Source organism: Zalophus californianus, chromosome 11 (genome assembly GCF_009762305.2).
Source record: "Zalophus californianus isolate mZalCal1 chromosome 11, mZalCal1.pri.v2, whole genome shotgun sequence".
NCBI classification, from domain to species: domain Eukaryota; kingdom Metazoa; phylum Chordata; class Mammalia; order Carnivora; family Otariidae; genus Zalophus; species Zalophus californianus.
The window spans coordinates 59,448,071-59,470,677 of record NC_045605.1 but is presented as its reverse complement, the minus strand read 5'-3'; the positions used below and the strand labels follow the sequence as shown (position 1 = coordinate 59,470,677).

The window sequence follows — 22,607 nt, the reverse complement described above, 5'->3', positions numbered from 1 at the left end:
CCAGGATACCATTCTCAACAATAACAACAAAAATCTTTGCCACAGAACTAATCTCCTCAGGATCTGGTCAAAACTTCACCAGTTAGATCTTCCTCCTTTCCAGGGGGGAAAAAGAAAAAAGCAAATCCCCTAGAAACAAGCACTTTTGTTTGTTACCCTACTGGGTCCCATCCCCAAAGCAAGGCACAGGTGGATGCTTCATTAATCCTGATGACAGGAGGTGGTCCTTGGAAACTGGTAATACAAACTTTGCATGGGGCACAATGAAAGGTATTTGAAACTATAGTCAAGGCATTTACAAGCTTTCATAAATAAAAGCCACAGAGAAGAGTGCAATTTATAATCACATTGGTCTTAAAAGCCTAATTTTAAAAAATGAGAAAAAAACCCCACCTAAATAAAAGCAGCTTTCTATACCTGGTCAACAAATCACAGAATCTCAAAGTTGAAAGAGACCTTAATGGTCTTCTAGTTACCCACCCTACATTCATGCTAGAACACTTGTGACAACTAGGTGAAGATTTGCTATCTTCCGCCCGAGATGGAAATTTACAATTTATTTGTATGTCTGAGCAAGGTCTGCTGATTTGAGACAACTTGTGACTTCAGAACATAAGCTTTAGAGAATAAGGATTCTGCCCAGGATCTGGTTTGTTTCAAAAAGGCTTTAAGTGGCTAAAAAACCCAGATGACACCTCTCTCTTCTCTCTTCCTCTCTCACCCTCCCATCTCTCCCTCTCCCCCCATCCCCTCTGCTTTATCTTCTGTCTCTACCTCCTACACAGCACTGAATCCCCTGTCTTTCTGGTTCCAAATCCACTTCTCCTATCACACACAATGTGATGCCTTTAACTTCTGAAAGAAATGAACAAACACAAATATTAATAAGGGCTGGATTTCTAAATAGGATGAATAGGATGCTAGACTGCCCCAAAAACCAAATTTGTTAATATGCTAACTAATAAAATAAATGGGAAGGTATTTAATGTGGCCATGATTAAAAAAAAAGACAACAAACTTTTTTTTTTTAAGATTTTGATTTATTTGAGAGCATGAGTGAGAGAGGGCAAGAGAGCACAAGCTGGGGGGGGGTTGGGGAAGTGGCAGAGAGAGGAGAAACAGGCTCCCTGCTGAGCAGGGAGCCCAATGAGGCGCTTGATCCCAGGACCCCGGGATCATGACCTGAGCAGACACTTAACCAGCTGAGCCACCCAGGTACCCCCAAACCTAACATTTTAACAGACTTCAAGAATTTAAGGAAGGCTACTTCTCACACCTCAATTAATCCCTCCTGAAGAACCCTAAGAGGCAAGCATGTTCATTCCAATTTCATAGACTAAAAGACTAGAAGAAAATGCCTGCTTCAAGGTCAACCTACAGGACTGCAGAGCCAGAACTCAAGTCTTCTAAATACAGGACTCTTTCCAGCACACCTCAACTACAACCTATACCTGTCTTATCAGTATAGTCCTTTATGTGTACAAAGCAAAGCACTTACACATTCCTTGTTCAAAGGGTTTCTGCTACAACTAATTTGTGGTGTGGGCAAGGGAGGTGTCATTTTCTCCATTTTTAAAGACGCTAAGTAAGTTTAACAGCATTAGATAAAATAACATCCCATATATCTGGCATCACTGAGAAGTATGAAGAGTTCCTCACAAGCAATTTTCCTAAAGCTGAAATTTCCCTCCCTTTAGGAACAAACAAATCTTTAAAAAACCAAAACACTACTTGCAATACAGATTCTTCAAAATATATAAGATGGGTTACTCTTTACTTGGAATTAATGAAATTTAACCAGGGACATTCAACCATAAACATGAAATAAACACCTGAAGATACTATATTGGAGACTCAAACCTAAATAGGCTTACAGGGCGCCTGGGTGGCTCAGTTGTTAAGCGTCTGCCTTCAGCTCAGGTCATGATCCCAGGGTCCTGGGATCGAGTCCCATGTCTGGTTCCCTGCTCAGCGGGGAGCCTGCTTTTCCCTCTTCCTGAGTTGCTTACCCTGCTTGTGCTCTTTCTCTCTCAAATAAATAAAATCTTTTAAAAAAAAAAATCCAAGAAAGAGTAATAATGGCCTGATAAGGGTAGGAAGGATGGAAAAGAAAGGTCAAATCTGAGAAATGTAAAGGGTTTATAAAAAATAAAAATAAAAATAAAAATAAAAAACAAGTGGGGTGCCTGGGTGGCTCAGTCAGTTAAGTGACAGACTTTTGGTTTCAGCTCAGGTCATGATCCCAGGGTCCTGGGATCGAGTCCCACATCGGGCTCCCTACTCTGCCAGAAGCCTGCTTCTCCCTCTCCCACTCCCCCTGTTTGTGTTCCTGCTCTTGCTATCTCTCTGTGTCAAGTAAATAAATAAAAACTTAAAAAAAAAAAAAAAACAGGCTTACAATCCTGTGGAGAAAGAAACATACCTATAACTCACCTTAATACAAGGCCAAAGAACACAGACTTGGGCAGTGCTAAAAGGAAGGTGAGAGAACACTGGGAAGTCTAGTGGAGACTAACAGTGACTTGTCGGAGGCACACCAGAAAAGCAGTGTCCTGAAAAGGAGAATGGCTTACTTGTGCTTTTTCAAAAGATGAATCTGGCACAATATCGAGTCCGGAGGCAGAACAGAGTGAGGTGGTAATTGCAGCAGCAGTAGGACTGAGGAAGAACGGTGTTACTTGAAAGGCATCATGGAGGTAAACCCAAAGTTCTTAGGAATGAGGTGTGGTAAGGAAAAGACCTAGGATTCCTGCTTTGCTGAAAAGACCAGGAACACAGAAGTTACTGTTTTTAGAGGACATGTGAGGGTCTGACTGACTCAGGATGGATGATTAGGAAAGCTTTACCAAGGAAGTAACATTTAGGCTGAGTACTTAAAGTGTGAGTAGGATGAGTAAGGTTTCACCAAAAGAGAACTAAAAAAGAGCATTCTAGGCAAAGAGAACAGCATATGCAAAGATAGAGTTTATTACATTTGAGTAATGGCATGCAGTTTTAGGAAGGTGTAGCAGATGATGAGGATAAGTAGTACTAAATTGTGAGGCACTTACATCATACTAAGGAATTCAGATTTTATCCTGTAGGTGATAGGAAACAATCAAGGTTTCTAAAGGGAGGGAGTAAAGGGGAGGAACACAGATCAGATCTATGTCCCAGTCTGTATGACGTACAGGCTAGAATGGTAAGAAACAAGAGGAAGGCAATACAGCACAAGGGCTAAGAACATGGGGTCTGCAGTGAGACTGCCTAATTCAAATCCTGGCTCTACAGCTTACTAGCCGTGCAACCCTGAGCGGGTTATTTAACCTCTCTGTGTCCCCAGCTTCCCCATCTATAAAATGTGAATAGTAACAGTACTTTCTCAGAGGGTCACTGTAAAGATTTAACAAGACAGTATATGTAAAACGTTAAGCACAATACCTAGCACAGAGAATAAATGCTAGCTGTTAGAGGCTGAAAGTTCCTTAGGAGGAGGTTATATCCACATGGGGTTTAGTGCTGTCCTTGCTCTTCCTTCTACCCAAAGCTTTCTTTTCCTACCTCTCCATCTAGTTAATTCCAACTTATCCTTCATATCTCAGCTCAACAAATGTTACTTCCTCATGTAAACTCTCCCTAACCACCTAGTTCCCAGTTCCATACTAGGTCCAGTTCCTACTATGCAGAGCACCAGAGTCCTTTCCTTCACAGCTCTCACAGTCTCTAATTATGCCTTTTTGTATTTCATTAATTTTTCTCCTAGTATCATATGTTCCATGAAATCACAGATTGTGTGCTCACCATTGAATTCTTTTTTTTTTAAAGATATCTTTTATTTATTTATTTGACAGAGAGGTAGAGAGCACAAGTAGGCAGAGCGGCAGGCAGAGCGAAAGGGAGAAGCAGGCTCTCTGCTGAGCAGGGAGCCCGATGCGGGGCTCGATCCCAGGACCTTGGGACCATGACCCGAGCCGAAGGCAGCCACCCAACCGACTGAGACACCCAGGCGCCCCTCACCATTGAATTCTTAGAAATTAGCACAATGCCTGGTACATAGAAGGTGCTTGATAAATACTTCTTACATGAATGAAAGGTTTCAAATTATATTTTAAAAGTGAACCCTCTTCAGACTCACTCTTCATATAGAACCCAAGATACAGATAAAAGTAGATGGTTTGAAGTAAAGGATGTTTGGAGCCCTGTCCCCCCCCCCCCCCCGCTTCCACCTGATTCCTAAGTCTGTTTTGTAATTCTTTTTTTTTTTTAAGATTTTATTTATTTATTTGACAGAGAGAGAGACAGTGAGAGAGGGAACACAAGCAAAGGGAGTGTGAGAGGGGAAGCAGGCTTCCCGCTGAGCAGGGAGCCCGATGCAGGGCTCGATCCCAGGACCCTGGGATCATGACCTGAGCTGAAGGCAGACGCTTAACAACTGAGCCACCCAGGTGCCCCTATAATTCTTTTTCTTTTTAATTAATTTTTTTTTTGTTCTGTAATTATGTTAAGCTTTGCAGAATGCACTGCAAAACCATTACTTGTTCCAAGCAAGTAGGGATATGTGTCTGAAATAAAGCAGTGATTTTAAAAAAAGAGGAAGCAATAGTTTGAGAACTACTTATGACAGGCCCTGATAATCAATTGTAAGTGAAGAATGAGAAAAGGAAAATTCAAGAAGCACCTCTAATTTCCTAGCTTGAATGAATATGTGTGCCAAAAACAAAAAGAATCTAAAAGTAATAACTTCAATCATTGAGCACTAGGACCAACCCTATCAGGCAAGTGCTATTAATACCCTCTTTCAAAAAAAAAAAAAAAACCCTCTTTCATAGAAGTTTCAAGATGTTGAGCAACCTGTCCAAAATCATGAGGCTAACAAGTAGCAGAATTAAGATTCAAACCCAGGTCTCTCTCACTCCAAAGTTCATAATCTAAACCATCATGCCATAATGGCAGGTGGTTTGAAGTTTGGTTTTAGACATGAGGTGTCTATTGGACATACAATGAGAAAAACCCAGTAGCTGGTGAAAAATATGATCTGGGGCTAGAGATATAGATTTGGGTCACTTCTGGAACAGGGTGACTATAATCAGAAGAGGGTCTACGGTAGGATCATGCTTGCTTAGTAGGCCTACAAAGAGGTGGTGTATACATTTGCTCTTGAAATTTGTTAATCTTCTGCCAAAGCTTCTGTCTTGCGCAGCTCCAGGGGGCACCCACATTGAGAATTGATGGAAAGACTGAGTGAAATTCCACATCTCTGGAGATTCCTTTTAGGACCTTTATATTATTTTATTTGAGGAAATTTTAACAGAAAGCCAGTGACCACACCGATGTCAATTTAAAAGGAAAGTGGTTAAGAGAATGGATCTGGAAATAAAACGTCTTCATTTTCTCTCCTTATGTCAGGTTCTCATCATCTCCTGCCTGGGATTCTACCTTCCTCACTAAAAACACCTAGCATTTGTATATGGCTTTTTACCACTGACAGTGTTTCCCATCTACAAAGTATTTCATGTGAACCTCACAACTCTGCAAGGTAGACACTGCTTTCATTTTATCAGAGGAATGAAGTTCAGAAAAGTACTTTGCCTAAGGTCACACAACTACAAAACAATAGGACCACAATGCAACTCTGATCTTCTGGCTCCAAATTTGAAGCTCTTTCCAGCAGATTCACCCCAAGATAACCATGAGCCACCCACCCACCTAGGAACCAAAAGAGTCACCATCCCTATGTACACCTTTGCTGTATTTAAAAAGAAAACAGCAGGGGGGATAATGACTGGAAAGGACTAACGGGATGCTGGTAATGTTCAGTTTCTTGAAACAGCACTAATGACACAGGTGTGTTCACTTTGTGACAAGTCATGAGCTACATCACTTTATGCATTTCTCTGTATGTATGTTACACTTTAATTAAAAAGCAAACAAACACTAGGCAAAATTAAGATAGACTAATCAAAATTCAGGAGCAAAGCTGGATGTCTCAGGGCTACATATATATTTACTTGACTTCTCAAGCAGGAGGTACATAAAGGGCACCTACCAGTTAAGGATGCACAAAATCCTTGCACACACAAATAATATATTCACCCACTTGTTCCTACCCATAATGTCTAGGTGATGTGAGGGAATCTGATGGAATCAGGAGCAAGGGAAGCCCAGGAAGGGACCAAGATTATAGTAAATGAAAAAAAAAAATGCATCTGAAAAGTGCAACTATCCTATACTATCAATAGTAAGATAGCTCAATTTCAGAGACAATAGAAGTGTGAAAAAACAGCCAATGACAATTGAAAGATGCCACCAATTATAAATGCATCCTAATTTCAGTGTTAAAATGTAAAAAAAAACAAAAAACAAAAAAACCCAGCAACAAAGCATTTTAAAAATAAGTAAAATACAATGTTCTAATCTTCAAAAGGTAGTTCAACTGTGGGATCATAGATCCTGGAGCGTTAGGGCTAGAAAGGACCTTGGAGATCCTTGTCTCTGGTACAAGCTCTTCAATTTAGAGATGGAGAGAGTGGGGCCCTGCTTAACAGTTGTTAAGTGACCTTATTAAATTGAAGCTCACACACCAGAAAGTTGAGAACTACAAAGCTGGTTCCCTGATTCCTGGGACTCTTTCCACTACCCAGATACCTCCCCCTAAACCCAGGATAAGATTTACATGTTAACTCTATTTTTTACTTTCATAATTCTCTGCTTCATCAACTCACTAAAAAAATTAAAAGCACCTCTTAAAAATCAATTAAGATGAAAAAATAGGAGACTTCACCTCTTGCTTGACCAAGTTTATTTTCCTTGTTCTCTAAAACCAATGAAGCAATACAAAGTTAGACTAAAAAAAATTTGTAATCTCTCAGCCCCTTTTTGTTTCCCTCTAGGCCCTCCCACAAGATAAGATATGCTAACAGATTTTTCCATGCCCCCAAAACATAACTACAAATATATTTTTATACTTAAGGATTTTTATTATTCTCCATTTTAAAAAACTTGGTTTACACTTCAACATTGCTCTGCAACTTGTTTTCCTCACTTAATAATTTATCATGAACATTCCCAGTATCAGTAAATAAAATTTTAACTCATACTTTTAAAAAGCTATATAGGGGCGCCTGGGTGGCTCAGTCGTTAAGCGTCTGCCTTCGGCTCAGGTGTCCTGGGATCGAGCCCCGCATCCGGCTCCCTGCTCAGTGGGAAACCTGCTTCTCCCTCTCCCACTCCCCCTGCTTGTGTTCCTTCTCTCGCTTTGTCTCTGTCAAATAAATAAATAAAATCTTAAAAAAAAAAGCTATATAGTAACAGTCCACATAAAGAATATAACATAATGTGTTCACATATTTTCCTGATGGACAAAGCTATTTTCAATCTACCATTTCAAACAATGCCATAATGCATATCCTTGTGCATATTTCTTTTTAAATGAAAGAAAAAAATTTCCATATACACACTTTCTAGTCATCCAATGTTTTGATTGCTTCCTTTCTTGTCATCACCCTGCCTTACTAGCTCATAGAATTTTCCTCAGGGCCCAGTGTGATAAAGGAAGGCAAAGCAACTTGGAGAATGTCAAGACAGGACATGTGATACTTACTGTTGGTAAATTAAAATTGGCCTATCTTGGCTCCCTCTCCCAGCCACCTGCGCAATCCCACCCCCCACCCCCCAACCCCCCACCCCCACCCAATACATGTGCTCCTTGTTCTGGTCTCAGCAGCTGCTTCCCACTCAACTGATGTGGGAAGAGCTGGCTTGTGGAATTCATCCTACTTTGTCACACTCCTGACCCTGACAAGTGCAGACAGGCCCACCAGCTATCCAAACAAGTAGGAAGGAGAAAGAATACATTATCACTACGAAATATTATAATACAGAAATATAGAGAGTAAAATGTAAAACTCCCCATTCACCAAACCTTAACCCACATTCACCAATGGCACTCCCCTCCTCAGAGTGACTACTGTTACAAGTTTGTTGTAGCCTTTCCTAAGCATGCACACACGTACACGTGTGTGTATGTACAGAGATACATATATGTGTATATATGTGTGTATATATATATGCATGTATGTAAATAAAGAGACAAAGAGTGTGTGTTTGGTCTACATACCTGTAATCATACTGTATGCTTTGTTTTGCAACTTGCCTTTTTCACTTAAAAATTTATTTCACATGTTTCCATGTTAGTATATAATGGATTTCTCATACTTTAAAAAAGCTTTGGGGGTGCCTGGGTGGCTCAGTCAATTAAGCGTCTGCCTTCAGCTCAAGTCATGACCCTGGGGTCCTGGGATGGAGCCCCACAACAGGGTGTCTGCTTAGCAGGGAGTCTGCTTCTCCCTCTCCCTCTGCCCCTACCACTGCTGGTGCGCACTCTCACGCTCTCTAATAAATAAAAAATATCTTTAAAATAAATAAATAAAAAGCTTGAGAAAAATGCTATAGTTTTTGAACAGCCAGGCCTTCTGACTACTATATTCTAATATATTTCCCACTATCCAAAGGTCAACAAACTATGATCTGCAGAGGTGAACAGAGTGGACCCTTGAATAATGCAAAGATTAGGGGCGCCAAACCGCCCCCACCACCCTATGCAACTGAAAATTCACGCAGAACTTCTGACACCCCAAAAACTTAACTATTAATAGCCACCATTGACTGGAGACCTTATCGATAACATAAACAACTGATTAACATCTATCTTGTTAAGTTATATGTATTAATACTGTAACCGAACAATAAAGCTAAAGAAAATGTTACTAGGAAAATCATGAGAAAATACATTTACAGTACTGTATTTATCAAAGAAATCCCTGTATAAGTGGACCCATGCAGTTCAAACCCATGTTGTTCAAAGGTCAACTGTAGTTGCAACTACACAGCCTGCAAAGCCTAAAATATTTACTACCTGGGTCTAAACAAAACAATAACTTACACTGAATATCTATAGAATAGTTTCTTAATGGAGATTGTTTGTCCAACTGACAGTGGCTATTTTAGACAGTGAGGCTCATCTTAAAACGAAATTTAGATGGGGCACATGAATGGCTCAGTTGGTTAAGCATCTGCCTGCAGCTCAGGTCATGATCCCCAGGTCCTGGGATCAAGTCCCACATCAGGCTCCTTGCTCAGCAGGAGCCTGCTTCTCCCTCTGTCCCTCCCCCTGCTTGTGTGCTTGTGCTCTCTCTCTCTGAAAAATAAATAAAATCTAAAAAAAATAAAATAAAAATAAAAATGGTTATCCCTGCAGAGTAGGATTAGAATAAAGGGTTAAGTATAGGGGATTATTTGTTACATATATCACTTTTATAATTTGTATAAAAGCATTACAGTGCTGTTTAAAATAGAAAAACTGAAAGCACTATTAAAATCCTCTATGATAGATTATTATACAGCATATATAGCAATATTTATAGTTTCAGCAACATTTTAAATTTATATGAATTTATACAATGAAAACAAGGGTAACTGGGAAGCAGAATACAAAATTATAGGTAATATATGACTTTGGACTATGCAAAACAGAAATATGCATAGGTATAAAACACTGAAAAGAAATACTAAAATGGGAATAAGTGATTTTCTCCAGATAGTGGGGTTATGGATAATTTAGTCTTCTTCTTTATCCTTTCCTATATTTTTCCTGTTTCCTACAATGAATATATACTATTTCTCAATCAGATTCAAAAAACATTTTCGGTTTCTACTGTATAATTAAAAGTCCACCCTTTGTCAGAAATTTGTATAAGACTGTACACAGGATTAGCAGAAGTAAGCAACCCATTAGCAAGAAGACTGCATAAGGTATACACCTAAGAAAACCTTCATCTTTGGGGTGTAGAGAAGCTCAATCTAAAGGGACAATGCCGATCATTTCCTGCCTTCTTGTTTTTGGAGATGCTTTAGTAAATGTAACTGAGGAATCAAGTTATAGTGAGACACCTGACAAACCTTATACTCTAAGACTCAGGACCATCACCTTCTCAACCCTTAAATCTAAGACCTTACACTTAAAGAAAACAGGGGCGCCTGGGTGGCACAGCTGGTTAAGCATCCTACTCTCGGTTTCCGCTCAGGCCCTGATCTTGGGATCAGGGTCCTGGGATTGAGCCATGCAAGGAGCCCAAGCTCACTGCAGAGTCTGTTTAAGATTCTTTCTACCTCTGCCCCTCCCCCCCATGCACAAGTGTGCACGCGCTCTAATAAATTAAAAAAAAAAAAGGAAAGAAAATAGACTAAGACCTAAGTAACATGGGTTGGATCATGTTATTCCTCACATCAAAAACATTCAGGGGGCCAGGCGCCTGGGTGGCTCAGTTGGTTAAGCATCTCACTCTTGATCTCAGCTCAGGTCTTGATCTCAGGGTCATGAGTTCAAGCCTTGCGTTGGGCTGGATGCTGGGCCTGGAGCCTAGTTAAAAAAACAAAACAGGGAGCCTGGGTGGCTCAGTCAGTTGAGCGGCTGCCTCCAGCTTGGGTCATGATGCCAGGGTCCTGGAATGGAGCCCTGCAAAGGGCTCCCTGTTCAGCAGGGAATCTGTTTCTCCCTGTCCCTCTGCCCCTCCCCCAGCTCCTGCAGTGCTCGCTCTCTCTCCCTCTCTCTCTCATAAATAAACCTTAAAAAAATAAAAAATTCAGGGTGTGTCTGGCTGGCTTAGTCGGAAGAGCTTGTAACTCTTGATCTCTGGGTTGTGAGTTCAAGCACTGTGTTGGGTGCAGAGATTACTAAAAAAAAATAAACTTAAAAAAATTCAACAGCTAACTCCATGCAGAATAAAATCCGTATCCCTTAACATGACACTTAAAGTTAAGATATAACCATCAAACTTCCTTTCCGGCCTATCTCCAGCTCATACCTCTAAAACATCCTCTATCTCAGGAATACTTTTCTAAAATATGCTCTCTGCTTCTCCCAAACATGCTGTGACCTCCTCCAAAATGCTCTTTCTTCTAAACCTACTGAACGGCTAATTCACCTTTTATAACCTGGTTCAAATGCCTTCTCTCTTCAGAAGCTCTCCTTGTTCTCCCAATTCAAAAACAACTGTTCTCCCCTCTACGTGTTCCCAATATTGCTTGTTCCTCTACACACTTTATTCCATTCCTCTTTGGGTCTACACTAGCTACAAATATTTTCACTTGACTAAGCTTCTGGAGAACAGAAGCCCTCTCATTCACCTACCAGCTGCATCTCAGTACAATGCTTGCACACAGTAGGTACTAAATAATGTTGCCTGACTAACAGCCAACTGGCCCTAATCTAATGAATTCTTTCAGTGAGGCAGCCAGCGAAGCCGAAGTGTCAAAGGAGGACAATCCCTCTAATTTAAAGTGACCAACAGAAAACGTCATGGGCCTGCCACTTTAAGGGGACTGGCAAACTGACTGTGTTTACACAATCCTAATTAAAATTAAAGGGCACTGAGGGAAAGAAGAGGAATTGGAAGATTAAGAGGTGTGGATTCTACAGGTCACCTCCTCCTCTGTTTGGAGCTCAGATCTCCCAGCCTAGTGAGCTCACCAAGCAGCCTATTCTCTCCTTGGGGCCACTATAGGATCTAAGTGTCAAAGAGCAACTGATTAGGCCACTTTCTCTCCAGCAACTGGCTCTGCTCTTGGCCTTTTAACTTCTAATTGTGGTTACCTGGGGCTTTTTCTCTAAATGAATCCCATTGCATCAATCATTAAGAGAATCCCTTTAAAGAAAGACTTGAAATTAACCACAGTAGGGAACAAAGTCTCTAAATCTTCTAAATCACAATATCCACACTGTCCATTTTGATGAAATTCACCTCCAACTCCTTCAAACAATAGGTCCTACCAGGGAATGACTTCTCTCAGGACCAGCATGTCCTGTGATTGTTTTTCAGGAGAAAGCTCCTAGTGCCTGCTTCCCATTAAACAGCTACTTCATGTTTGATCACTCAGCTGTGACTGCATGTAGAAAGCAAAATCACTACAACCTAGCGGCTAAAAAGGAATTCCACTCCTACCCCCTAATCTAATAGTCAAGAATTTACAAGTAGATATTTTCCCACCTCAAATCTCTTTAGGCCTACCTGTTTTCAGATCTAGAACTCTTAGTATGGAACTTTTTCAATATCAAAATCAGTTAAACAAGACCTAGAGTAAGAAAGAATTGCAAACGATCATATAGTGACTTAGTGACAGAATCCTTTGACCACACTGCCGAATACCTTATTTTACTGACTAGTTATCAACAAGACCACCATTTCCAGGAACAGATTCCAGGGTACACCAATTAGCCTATTTCAAATGCATTCAAGATAGGCTCTCTGTTTTCCCTCTTCCCATCTCCGTGCCCATCCTCACCCTTTCTCAAACCCAACTGCTGACAAAAAAAAAAAAAAATAATGAAGTGACTCGATATATCATTTCTCCCACAAAAAGACTGGAGCTACCAAACTGTCTGCATCAGCCACACCATGTGATGGGCTCTGGCATGCTGGTGCGCAGTGGGTGCTGCAGCCAGAAGGACCTGTGCCTGAGTTTTCTGGAGATGGGACTGCAAACGCCCCCACAGCTGCAGTATCCTACAGCAGCATGTTCCAATCCTTTTTGGTCCTCAAATCACATTTGTGATTTGGGAGGACTACCAGGAGAAAGGCAAATTTTCTCAAACTATCTAGTCACCACGGCCTAGAAGCAAGCAAATAAGCACAGTGAGTATAAAGGAAGTGGCACCTTTTTAAACAAACATTTCCAGGGGTGCCTGGGTGGCTCAGTTGTTAAGCATCTGCCTTTGGCTCAGGTCACGATCCCAGGGTACTGGGATCGAGCCCCGCACTGGGCTCCCTGCTCCGTGGGAAGCCTGCTTCTCCCTCTCCCATCCCCCCTGCTTGCATTCCGGCTCTTGCTCTCTGTCAAATAAATAAAAATAAAAACTTTAAAAAATTAAAAATAAATACATAAACAAACATTTCCAATCTTATTTTTTTTTAAAGATTTTATTTATTTATTTGACAGAGAGAGACACAGTGAGAGAGGGAGGACAAGCAGGGGGAGTGGGAGAAGCAGGCTTCCCATGGAGCAGGGAGCCCAATGTAGGGCTCGATCCCAGGACCCTGGGATCATGACCTGAGTCGAGGGCAGACGCTTAACAACTGAGCCACCGCGCCTCCAATCTTATTAAATCAAATGAAAACTGCAGTCAAAATAGTCCCTGTAGGAAGTTACTTATTCTAACAATATTACTATCACTCAAAACATTTATGAAACACTCCATCGGAAACTGCCTTTAAAGTCTACGCCATGTGAGACACACACACATAAATTAAGTCTTAGTGTTTACATGTCATTCTTCACTAAAAAATGCACTGCCTTGCTTCACTCTTTGGCTCACAATATCTTTTAGCTGTTTTCAAAAACTGAATCCACCAAGCAAGAGTGACGATTTGCTACTTCTGAGGATATCCAAAAGATTGGCTTAGAAGCCAAAAATATTCTGAGCATTGGCAGCATCACCATAATAAATACAAAGGCTGAGAACACAATTACTTTGAGGACAAACTTACAAATATTAAGGGTCCCACAACTACAACTAAGGGGACAAGATATGTGCAATATATGTCACATATTAATTATATTACTTTACAATCACATTATATAATCATAAATTTTGACCCTGAAAGAAATCTTCCAGATCATACAATCCAAACTGTTCATTTTTACATATGAGAACACTCAGTCCACTGAGGTTAGGCAATTTGACTCTAGTCACATAGCTGGTTAGCAACAGTCAGGACTATAAACCTAGTCACCCTGACTTTTCGGATAATCCACAAACATTTCCTAATCCATACCCCTCCCCCTTCTGTATTCCTTACTGCTGTCTTTCAAAGGGAAAGGAAATAACTTGGGACACTAAAGTACACCACAATGGTTCTGAAACCCAGTAGCTGAGAAATGATGGCTTAAGACCAGGATGTCTCTCTGTAATCGCCCCTATGGGTATGAGCCATTGTTTAGTATGTAGCTCACAAAAGTTCTGGATAATCTACCTCAGAGCAGGGATCAGTGAAACCTCTGGACACCCCCCCCACACACACACTAAGAATATATCTATTAAACCTGTCTTCCTACCTCCTGCAGTAACCCATGTGCCTCAAGTTAACCAAAAGTTACTATGAAGAACATGAATCAGGAAAAAAGAAAATAGTAAAGCTTCTGTTCAGGAAAAAGCTAATCTATGAAAAACCAGAGAGGGCAGGAACCATCCTGAATTTACCTCCTGGTAGACAGCTTCCTCAGACCTGGACAAAGAGATCCCTGGCAGTCTGGCTTAGAATTAGCATCTACCCAGGGAAGGGGAAAAGGGACAGGAATGCTTGTTCATTCTCCTATCCCACCCACTGTTGGTCAGCTCAGCCTCATATCATTCTGGGCAGCTCCAGCGTTCTGTAGATCAGACAGCAACCGGAAGGGAAGCCACGCAACCTAGGTCAATGGGGTGAGTCAGTCGCAGTGCAGGAAGAGTCACTGGGGCAGAAATTCTGGCCTCCTGTGGCAAGATTGCCAAACCATACCACACCACACCCCCACCCCCACCCACTTTGGTCAGCACTGGGAAGGCCCTGCCCTATTAGGATTCTGGTCTCCAAACCAGGAAAGGTCCTTCCTCAGGAGGCTCCATACCACTTTCATTCCCAAGTGTGTTTCTCCTACTCAAAAACCTTCCATGGCTTTCTTCTGCCTAAAGCATCATACCTAAATTATCGGGCTTAATTTTTGAAATCCTCCATTATATGGCCTTTAAGTCATTTATTCAACCTTATTTCCCACTATTCCAGTGTACACGCTGAACTGATCAAGCCAGTCTTCCCACTTCTCTCTGCATGAGCCTCTCTCATCTCCATGCCTTCAGTTATCCAGCAGTGGTAAATTCAAATACCTTCAGGCAGGTAAAAGAAATGGATTCTCCAGGGGAGCATATGGTAAAACCCAGAGTACTGTCCCCACCTAAAGGCATTCAAATATTTTAATTCAAATATGTATGCAATACTTCACCTTCAGCATTACAATAACCTCTTAAATAATTATTAATACTCTTGGGGCGCCTGGGTGGCTCAGTCGTTAAGCGTCTGCCTTCGGCTCAGGTCATGATCCCAGGGTCCTGAGATCAAGCCCTGCATCGGGCTCCCTGCTCTGCCAGAAGCCTGCTTCTCCCTCTCCCACTCCTCCTGCTTGTGTTCCCTCTCTTGCTGTGTCTGTCTCTGTCAAATAAATAAATAAAATCTTAAAAAAAAAAAGAAAGAAAAAATTCAAGATTAAGAGATTAGAGAATTGTTCAAGGGGCATGACAAAATCATGGCACCTAAATGTAAGCACGATCCTTCAATGAAGGCTAATTTGAAAAAAAGTCTATTAAAAGACATCACTGGGAAAATTTGAGGAATCTGAACAATACATTGGATGTACTGAATCAATATTAAATTTCCTGAGTGCTAAGTGTATTGTGGTTATACAGGAAGATAGTCTTGTTTTTAGGAAACACTGCTGAAATATTTAGGATGAAGTAACATGATGTTCACATGTAACAGTCCAAAGTGTCAGAAAATGAAGGACAGAGAGCAAATGCAACAAAATGTTCACAATTGGTGAATCCAGGTGAAGAGTGTATTTGTTATATTTTTCTTGTAAAGTATCAATAGGTTTGAACTTATACAAGCGTATACAAATATTTATTATTCCTATAAAGTATCTGTAGGTTTGAACAGTTGGTGAGGAGGAAAATCCTGTATTACACACTTCTTTACATACTCAGCTCTTTGAGAGATAAAACAGGCACTCATTACTTATTTGCTCACTACCTAAGGAAACTGGGCTTTGGAGGTCAGCAACCACACAGGGTCCACTTTGCAACAGTTCATGAGGGGTACAGTGGCAAACTCTTAGGGAACAAGAGGTTTCCTTCACACTCACACCATCACACCACAGGAAGGGTAGAAAAGTAGGTAATAAAAGCTATTATTACCTCGCCCTTCACTGAGGCCATCCAGCAGTCAGAGACACTTGACAAATGCCCACTTACAGGGCAGAATACAGTTGCTACCCACAAAGGACCAAGAGCTAGGGTCACATTGCATCCACCTTGTCATAGAGTACCAAAAACTTGACAGCCTGCAAAACAAGTGTCTCTGGCCAGTCACAGTAAGGCACCAAGTGATCAAAAAAATATGTCTGAAGTATACACAGTCTTTACTCCTCACCATATAAACCAGTCCTCAGCTGCAGTAAGGCAGAAGAAATCTGCAAGGCTGAATCACTGGCATTTCCTGCACTGGCTTCAAAGAAATCAGCCCTTAAATAGGACAGAAAGGGCAGCTGACACAGCTGTCAACAGAGGCCTCAACTCAGGAGCATGCTGTGCAATATGCCCTCTTTCCCTTCTACGGCCACCAGATCATTTTACTTCTGCCAAGTGGTCCCTTATTAGGGTGACTGACTGCCCAATGGCCAACCCTTAACCTTGACTCTCTCCTCCCCTCATTGACAGCCAAGATTTTGCCCTTTCCAGATAGCTCCTCCACCAATTTAGCAGAAAGAATAATCAAAACTATCCCTCCCAAATTTCCATCAGCTGAAGATCTAAAGTGGTGTAATACAGAGCTTGCTTCTCAAACCTACCATTTTTAGCCTTTTTACCAAAGACAGAATGAAAACATATAAAGCCTGCTTGTCAAGCTTTGGAATTATAAACTGTGAAGGACAGAAAATACAATGTTTTTAGATTTGCTCTGGCAAAAAAGATCTCAACAGTTACCAAAACCAACACAATACAATTTAATAGGATTAAATATAAACGCTTGCATTCACAATAAAAGAAATCAAACTAATACAAGATGGTAGAGACCTGGTTCAGCAGTTCTTATTTAAAAGGCTGCCTTTCAGGGCACCTGGGTGGCTCAGTCGTTAAGTGTCTGCCTTCAGCTCAGGTCAGATCCCAGTGTCCTGGGATCGAGCCCCAGCCCCGCATCAGGCTCCCTGCACAGCGAGAGGCCCACTTCTCCCTCTCCCACTCCCCCTGCTTGCGTTCCCTCTCTCGCAGTCTGTCAAATAAATAAGTAAAAATCTTAAGAAAAAAAAAAAAAAAAAAAAGGCTGCCTTTGGGGCAGGGGAGGGAGCAAGCTGCCTATAGTGGGAGGTGGAGGAGAGGCTGTTACGCTCTTAATGAACCATGAATGTAACAGAGCTACCCAAAACATCAACACAGGATCAGGATGTGTGACAACTCTGTGCCCCACATTTAAAGAGCAAAGTCAGAGTATATGCAGTGAAGAATGACAACAACTGTGGTGAAAGATCTAAAAGTCATGTCCTGGCAAACGTGAGGGAAGAACTACAGAAGTTTAGCAGGGCGAACATGAAAACTTTTTTTCAAATATATGCATGCTTGTCATGCATGAAGAGAAAAACTTATGTGTTTTCTTGCAAGAAGACAAAACCAGAACTACTGAATAGAAATTATAGGAAGATAGATTTTGGTTGGACATGGGGAAAGACTTTCAGCATAATAAAGAAATTAAGAATGTGGGAGGCCATAGGGCTCCCTGCTAAGCAGGGAGCCTGCTTCTCCCTCTCTGCCTGCTGCTTCCCCTGCTTGTACACTCTCTCTGTCAAAAATAAAATCTTAAAAAAAAAAAAGGAATGTGGGGGGCGCTCGAGTGGCTCAGTCGTTAAGCAACTGCCTTCGGCTCAGGTCATGGCCCAGGGTGGGATCAAGCCCCACATTGGACTCCCTGCTTGGCGGGAAGCCTGCTTCTCCCTCTCCCACTCCCCCTGCTTGTGTTCCCTCTCTTGCTGTGTCTGTCAAATAAATAGATAAAATCTTAAAAAAAAAAAAAAAAGAATGTGGGTTATGGAACGCAGAATACTTGGATTAGAACACCAACTCCACCACTTACAAACTGTATGGCTTTGAGTGGACTGATTTATTTGTGGCTCAGTTTACTTGCCTGTTAAAAGGGAATAGTAATAATGATAGTATTTACCTCATAGAACTTTGGGAAGCAGTTCATGTAAAGTGCTTAGAATAGTGCCTGGCTCAGAGTATATACCGGGGGGGGGGGGGGGGGGGGGGAGGAACGTTAGGGGCGCCTGGGTACCTCAGTTGTTAAGTGTCTGCCTTTAGCTCAGGTCATGATCCCAGGGTCCTGGGATCCAGCCCCGCATCAGGCTTCCTGCTCAGCGGGAGGCCTGCTTCTCCCTCTCCCACTCCCCCCGCTTGTGTTCCTGCTCTATCTCCCTCTCTCAAATAAATAAAATCTTTTTTTTTTTTAAGATTTTATTTATTTGGGAGAGAGAGAATGAGAGATAGAGAGCACGAGAGGGAAGAGGGTCAGAGGGAGAAGCAGACTCCCTGCTGAGCAGGGAGCCCGATGTGGGACTCGATCCCGGGACTCCAGGATCATGACCTGAGCCGAAGGCAGTCGCTTAACCAACTGAGCCACCCAGGCGCCCATAAATAAATAAAATCTTAAAAAAAAAAAGAACGTTAGCTATTGCTATGACTGTTGATATGAAAAATAAGATAACCTGAAAATCTTCCTACTAAATACGCCTGGAAATGCTTGGGAAAATATAATAAACGTCCTTTTAGATTACACCAATTAAGTTATTGTCCCTCAGCTCCATACCTACCCTGTTATACTCTGCTCTGTGACACTGGGACTTGGACTTCGCCAACCCCATTTCACCTCTGCCAGCTAGCTTCCAGTTAGGCTCTGTCAATATGAGGTGCTAAAGGGAAAATGGAACTTCCTCCTTCCTATGGCTTGCTGTTTCTTGACAACAGCAGTTGGTTCCTTCCCACTTCTCTCTAAACTCCCAGAACCAGCCTCACTGCACCCCCTCAGAGGCACCAGCACCAGCTGGGCAGAGCTCAACCAAACCTGACTCCTCCAGGCCCTTCCCTTCCTATGAGCACCTGAGAAACCAGCAGCACCAGGCAACACCCTCTCCTCCAAGAATCAGGGCGTAGTTCCTCCAGAACCCTTCAGACTTCTAGGCTCTGATAACTCCAATCTTTCCTCCCTTTCTTTTTCAGTCCTAGATGAGGTAGCTGTTTAATGCAGTTATTACATCAAAGTTACTTTAAGATTCCCTTTTTGCTTGTTCAGCCCTCCTACAAGGGTTTAAACTAATTCCATTTACTGAGTTCACTCTTAAAATAGCTATGTGTGGTTTCTACTTTCCTGATTGGATCCTAACTGATACACAGATAAACTGAGCTCATGAGAAAGTAAGGGAAATCCCAGGAACAGTGTGACCTGACAGCATAGCTCTGCTAACCGTGTAAAGAGTTTATAACCTCCTCATTGTCCAGGCGAAAGATTTTGAGCCTACAAAGAGCAACTGAGATCCTTGTATAAAGGCTGAGGCATTCAATAAAAAGACAGACCAGGAAAATAAGGAAGCTTACCTTGCTCACCCAGTGAAGTAGGAGGAAAAACCCTCCTAGGAATTCAAAACCATAGTTGTTTTGTGGCGTAAGCTTGTGGCCTGGAAACCTATGAGTAGAGATAAATTGCATACATTTTGGTCCCAAGTTGGGAATAGCCTTGAGTGCCCAACAGAAGCAACCACAAAGTTCTCCAGGAGATGTAATGAATGGCCAATAAATATGTGAAAAGATGTTCAACATCATCAGTCATCAGGAAAATGCAAATTAAAACCATGATGAGATACTACTATACCTCCATGAAAATGGCTAATATTAAAAGGCTGACAATACCAAGTATTGGTAAGAATATACAGCAAGGGGCACCTGGTGGCTCAGTCAGTTAAGCATCTGAGTCTTGATTTCGGCTCAGGTCATGATCTCAGGGTGGTGATATCGAGCCCTGCACTCACAGCAGAGTCCGCTTGAGATCCTTTTTCACTCTCTCTTTGTCCCTCCCCCTGCTTGAGCGTGTGCACCTGCACAAGCTCTCTCTCAATAAATATATAATTAGATACAATCTTAAAAAAAAAAGAATATGAAGCAAATGGAGCTCTCAAATACCACTAAAATGGTACTACCACTTTCGAAAACTGGTAATTTCTTAAAAAGTTAAATATACAACTGCCATACAACCCAGCCATTCCACTCTGAAAAGCAAAATACACAAATGCTCAAATATTTGTACATGAGTGCTCATAGCAATTTTATTCACAATAGCCAAAAACTGGAAACAAACCAAAAGTCCATCAACAGTGAATAAACAACATTACATGATATAACCATACAACAGAATACTATATAGCAACAGAAAGCAACAAATTACTGATATATGCAACTAAATGGATAAATCTCACATGCATTATGCTATGTGAAAGAAACTAGGCCCAAGAATACACACTACATGATTTAACTTACATGAAATTCTAGAAAATGCAAATTAATCTACAACAGTTCCTGAGCAGGGCACCTGGGGGCTCAGTTGGTTAAGCAACTGCCTTTGGCTTCCAGGGAGTCCCAGGACGAGCCCCACATCGGGCTCCCTGCTCAGCAGGGAGTGTCCTTCTGCCCCTCCCCCTACTCCTTCTCTCTCTCTCTCAAAAAAAAAAAAAAAAAAAAAAACTCAAAAAAAAAAAAAGTTCCTGAGCCAAGGTGAAGGGAAACATGGACTATAAAGAAGCATGCAGAAACTTTGGGGCATGACAGAACTGCTCTATACTTTGTGGCAGCTTTTTATAGGTGTATACATCTGTCAAAACACTTTTCACTTTAAATAGAGTTTATTGTACATAAATTATGCCTAAGCAAAGTTGACTTAACACTGGAAAAAAAGAAAAGAAACTGCTCTTGAGAGAACTGACCTCAATCCATGCTACATAAGACTACCATAAATGATGCTCCTTTGAATATGAACTTACAATCCAAAACTACTACATACTTGAGGAAACAATTCATCATGGGCAAGAGTCAGTTTAAAACAAATGGCAGGATCATACCCATAAAAACGTCAGAAAATTGAACATGATAGAGACTACAAGTTTATTTAAAATTATTATACGAATTGAAAACATGAGAGGATCACAGGGGGAAGGGAGGGAAAAATGAAACAAGATGAAACCAGAGAGGGAGATAAACCATAAGAGACTCTTAATCTCAGGAAACAAACTAAGGGTTGCTGGAGTGGAAGGGGGGGTGGGAGGATGGGGTGGCTGGGTGATGGACATTGGGGAGGGTATGTGCTATGGTGAGTGCTGTGAATTGTGTAAGACTGATGAATCACAGACCTGTACCCCTGAAACAAATACATTGTTGTTGTTTTTTTTAAGATTTTATTTATTTGACAGAGAGAGATACAGCGAGAGAGGGAACACAAGAGGGGGTAGTGGGAGAGGGAGAAGCAGGCTTCCTGCCGAGCAGGGAGCCAGATGTGGGGCTCAATCCCGGGACCCTGGGATCATGACCTGAGCTGAAGGCAGACGTTTAACGACTGAGCCACCCAGGCGCCCCACATTATATGTTAATAAAAATAAAAGAAAAAAAAATGAGACAAAAACAAGATACCATAGAAAACAAAGAGGCAGATTTAAAAATGAACTAAAGAGTACTTCTAAAACTGAAAAAGTTAGCTAATGAAGAGAAGAACTCAGGGAACCTGGGTGGCTCAGTCCGTTCAGCAACCAACTCTTGATCTCAGGGTCATGAGATCCCGCTCTCATCAGGCTCTGCACTGGGCGTGGAGCCTGCTTAAGATCCTCTGTCTCCCTCTCCCTCTGCCCCTCCCACCCTAAACACACACACACACACACACACACACACACACACACACGCAAAGTAAATTAGTTCTAGCTGAAGAGTCAATTAGTATGCTAGGAGATAGATTTAAAGAAATTACTCAGAGGTAACACAGAAAGAGAAATTATGAAAGATAAGAAGAGATGTGGAGGACAGAATAAAAAAGCCCAACACAAGTTAAAATACGGGATCTGGGAGAGGCACTATTTAAAAACGGAATGACTGCAAATTTTTCTACAAAATTTATGCAAGGTATGGAATCTCAGATTGAGAAATCACTATAAGCTCCCAAGAGGATACAATTAAATCCACACCATATAATGAAACTGCAGAACACAAACAGTAAGATCTTTAAAACAACCAGAGAAAAATGCAGGTTACCTACAATAAAATGATAGTTAAATTGTGAGCATAGTTCTCAAAAGTAACAACAAAAAGTCAGAATTTCAGTAAAATAACATTTTCAAAATGCTGAGAGAAAATAATTGGAAACTTAGTACCCAGCTAAACTATCAAGACTGAAGAGAAGATAAAAGATGTTTCCACACAGTGTTTACCACTAACTGACTCACTGAAGAAAACATCTGAAGGATATATTCATCTATTTAACACAAAAGGAATAAAATGCAAGAATGGTGAAAAAACAAAAAGCATATAAGGGTAAAATGAAATTAATCACTGAAAGCACAAAACAATACTGTTAGACTACAATAACAATGATTATTACTTAGAATTGTTCAATATTGAAATGGACTGCCTTTGGGAGTGGTCTCATCATTGGAAGTGCTCCTTTTGAGTTCGGACAACACCTTTTGATATGTTTAGTGTAACACTGGGTAAGAGGCTGAAATAAGTGACCCCCAACATACTT

General features: G+C 41.3%; 1 protein-coding gene across 4 annotated transcripts in view; it reads right to left on the bottom strand.

The window, feature by feature from the left end:
* NUMA1 (nuclear mitotic apparatus protein 1) overlaps positions 1–22,607 on the bottom strand; it is a 67,321-nt gene that overhangs the window by 42,955 nt on the left and 1,759 nt on the right. For 2 of the 4 annotated variants that reach the window (XM_027580860.2, XM_027580858.2), the window contains exon 2: positions 19,427–19,514. The exons of the other annotated variants lie outside the window; for them this stretch is intronic. The gene's annotated coding sequence lies outside the window, so the exon portion shown is untranslated. The remainder of the gene's footprint in view (positions 1–19,426; positions 19,515–22,607) is intronic. 4 annotated transcript variants of the gene reach the window in all.